Genomic DNA, 4,160 nt, shown 5'->3' on the forward strand with positions numbered 1-4,160 from the left:
TTACATGAGTAAGTAATTGATGCATAAATCCACTTCCGGGGCCCACTTGGTGTGTGTTTGGGCTGAGCCTAAGTGTAGCACATGCAGAGACCAATCCGAAACTCATGTACTTCTTGTTCTTTTGAATTAAAACATTTTTCATTTAAGAGAGGTGATGGATTCATAGGACATTCATATCTTTAAGACAGAGTTACTAACTACTAATGATCATGTAATGAAGACACAAACACAGATAAGCAGATAGAAAACGAGAAAAACAGAGAAAGTAAGAACAAGGAATGAGTTCATTTAGCTTCATGATTGCACCAAGAAACTTTGCAGTTTGCTCTTCAGTAACATCCTCGTTCTCTTCAGAAGAGGAATACTCATCAGGGCTCATGAAGGGTATAAGGAGGTTCAATGGGATCTCTATGGTCTCTAGATGAGCCTCAGAGTCCTTTGGTTCCTCAGAGGGAAGCTCCTTATTAACCACTGGACGTCCCAGGGGGTCTTCCTCCTTGGGATTCACGTCCTCTCCTCTCCTCACAGGTTCGGCCAGGGCACTTATGTCAATGGCCTTGCACTCTCCTTTTGGGTTCTCTTCTGTATTGCTTAGGAGAGTACTAGGAGGGATATCAGTGATCCTTTTACTCAGCTGGCCCACTTGTGCTTCCAGATTTCTAATGGAAGACCTTGTTTCATTCATGAAACTTACAGTGGCCTTAGATAGATCAGAGACTAGATTTGCTAAATTAGAAGCATTTTGTTCAGAGTTCTCTGTCTGTTGCTGAGTTGATGATGGAAAAGGTTTGCTATTGCTAAACCTGTTTCTTCCACCATTATTAAAGCCTTGTTGGGGCTTTTGATCCTTCCATGAGAAATTTGGATGATTTCTCCATGTTGAGTTATAGGTGTTTCCATAAGGTTCACCTAAGTAATTTACCTCTGCCCCATATGTATGCGGTGGTCCATGACAACTTCTTTCTATAGAGGTCCATCACCCATTCAACCTCTCGAACACCACACTCGTCAACCATCGCCTCCCACTGCATTTCAAATTCATCAACCTCTATGTCAGCGAGCATGCACTATTTGAATAATTGGGTGAAACATGGTTGTGAGACATGAGCAGTGGCATTCCTTAGTAGGCGCCACACGCAAAGTTTGTGATGAGCATCTGGAAAAACATGCATAATAGCTAGCCTCATAGAAGGATCCCCATCAGTTATCACTGCCTTCGGGGCCTTTCCCCGCATGCATTCCATAAACCGTCTCAGCACCCATTTGTACGAATCCTGTGACTCACATAAAACCATTACTGCTGCAAACACGCATGTCTGATTATGGTGATTAACCTCGGACAAAACAATGATAGAAAGGTTATACTTGTTCCTCCCAAACGTCGCATCAAAGGCGAGGACATCACCGAACGCCTCATAATCTTCCTGGCTTCGACCATCACTCCATATAATGTCACACATACGAGAACCAGCCGCTACCTCATACCTCCAAAACAGTTTCTCATCGTTTCTGGCAGCATAATCGAAAAAATGCAGTGCGGCATTTACATCTCCGTTCTGCAATGCACGTTGCTTTCGAACCTCGTTGTGCATATCTTGCTTAGTAAATCTTACTAAGTTAAAGCCCCCAACTTGCATCGCAAATGACTGGTATATCTTTGGAATGCTTATCCCAACTTGCCTCATGCTATTCATTTGAGCAATTTCTACATCAGACATATTCCTGTGTGAAGGCAGATATCCAATAAACCTTTTAGAGAGTAGGGTGTAGTTATGATCTTCCATAAACTGTGAAACAAACCATTTTCTATTAGTATGATTCTTCTTTATCCTCATCTCTGCTACACACCCGCATCGCATTATAGGCTTGTGCTCTCTTTTCCTATCCAGCTTATCTAACCACTTCTTGTGCCTAAACCCTTGTCTGTTGCAAACAAAATTGTATCGAACAATCTCTCCTCTGGCATTTTTTACCCTCTTACTCTTCCTTATTGCAAAACCTTTTAGCCTACTATAACTCGTGTAGAATTCTCTTGCTTCCCCAGGGGTACAGAACTCCATCTTTAGCACATCTTCAATGTTGACATGACTTGGTACCTGAGCAGATTGAGGCTCTATGTCTGTCTGCGTCATATTCGAAACCCTGCTTCGTCCCCTAAGATGCTCATGTCAAAAAGTGTCTCCTGCACAACAATTAACAATGCTACGATCACCCAATTTTACATTAACTTATACTATTCATCTTCAGAATGACAAAAAACTAATATAATCCGAATCTGCAAGTTCTACCCTATCATATACCTCATTCAAAAGCCCGTCCTCCGGGTCTAGCATCGCCGATTCACGATTGGTTGATGTTGATATCGACTCATGATTCATGTTGTTCATCTATTTCCTAATAGGCAGCAGCTGCTTCTTCTAGAGGATCCCCTCACTTGTGATTCCTAAGAACTTCAACAATTGCATAGGCAACAATAATATCCAGTCTTGCCGTCACAATCTGGCCAATTGATGCAACACTGTTAACAAAGAAACTTATTGTAACATGTTAACATAGGAAACGCAGACCTTCTACTCCAATTTCAATGCTTCCAGGAATACTTTACACTCACTACATCATCATCGGAAAAACCCACCCTATACAAACAACTACCCCACCTTGATCATTCATATCAACAAATAAAAAAGCACACCTAATATATCTTAACAAAATGAAGATCACAAAATAAATGTCATAAATACAACTACATTTGAGACTAGGAAAAAAATAAATTTGCTATATAGTTCATTACTTATTAGTCCTTTATGAACAACCAAATTACTTATGCACTTAAATAGCTCAAAAAGTGCTTCAACTACACTGATAGTGATTGTGAAACCAAAATTTGTTGTAAGTTTAAACAATTAAACTGGCATGAAGGCTTCAGGAATAGACATGTAGCCAATTCCATAACAAATGTAAAACAAAACAATTCTATTTTCCAATAATAAATAGACCAGAAGACCGGTAAAGCACATTAACTAACCAATTGGATTTGAAATTTGGAGAGGTAAAAACTAACACTTTTCCTTTTAAAGTGGTGATCGGATGGATAATAAATAACTTTATGCCACTAAAATCACTTGCAGCTATTCTTAATCTTTTCAACCTAGCAATTAAAAAAGAGTTATGTGCTGAATAAATAAATAAACTAACTCTTTAATTAAGTTTATAAAAATAAAACAATTGTAAAAAATTTTAAAAATAACATTTATTTGCTGAATAACTAAAAAACTTCTACCATTGCTTCTCTACAGAATGTGACTCTAACTAAATGCCAAAGTCCATCCTTCACTACACACCAGTATAATTCTTTAACATGAATTAATTAATGTATCTAAAAGGATCATACCCAATTTTTTCGGGTACACACCATGTCAATAATCCAACAGAACACTGCCAATGCATTTAATCTCCCTGGGTCAGCTCGAATACCTTAAATCTAGCCCTAAAAAATTCAACTCCTACAAAAATTAATGCCAAAAATAAGGAACATACCTTTCGATAAGCCCTTGAATGGCGCAAATTTATGTAACCCGCACATTACCGACTACTGAATCGCGCTTTTCACTTTTTCTCGCAACTGCAGAGAAAAAATCCCAAGTGCAGAACAACGACTCAGATAGTAAAGAGAAGGTCGAGAAGGCCAAGAACCCCGAACAGCTGTAGCAGTAGATCAGAACAACTCTTGTCGATTCTGCTGTATCAACGGCGGACAACAGGGGAGAGGCAATGACATTGAGTTCTCACGAACATGGTTAAGGATCTCATTCTTCCAACTCAGGCAACATTATAAGCCAATAAAGTTTCTTGGCATCTTGCTATTTAAGTTGAAAATATTTAAATTGAAGAAGCAAGCTCTGAAGAATTTTTAGCTGACCAATTGGGTAATTTTAAATCAATTCCAGAGGTCAACATAGTCTTTTAACGCTTCACTACAAGACAAATATATAACTGATAACCTAAAAGTACATGGCATTTCAGTACTCCAATAAAGTACACTGGAGTACCTGAAATGTGTCCTAAATTTTAAGATTCTAACGAAATAATAAATGTCTAATCGATTAAACATATACTTTATATGCTAGAACAAAAAAAATTACACACATTACTTGTGCTCA

The sequence above is a fragment of the Arachis ipaensis genome, chromosome B09, assembly GCF_000816755.2.
Source record: "Arachis ipaensis cultivar K30076 chromosome B09, Araip1.1, whole genome shotgun sequence".
NCBI classification, from domain to species: domain Eukaryota; kingdom Viridiplantae; phylum Streptophyta; class Magnoliopsida; order Fabales; family Fabaceae; genus Arachis; species Arachis ipaensis.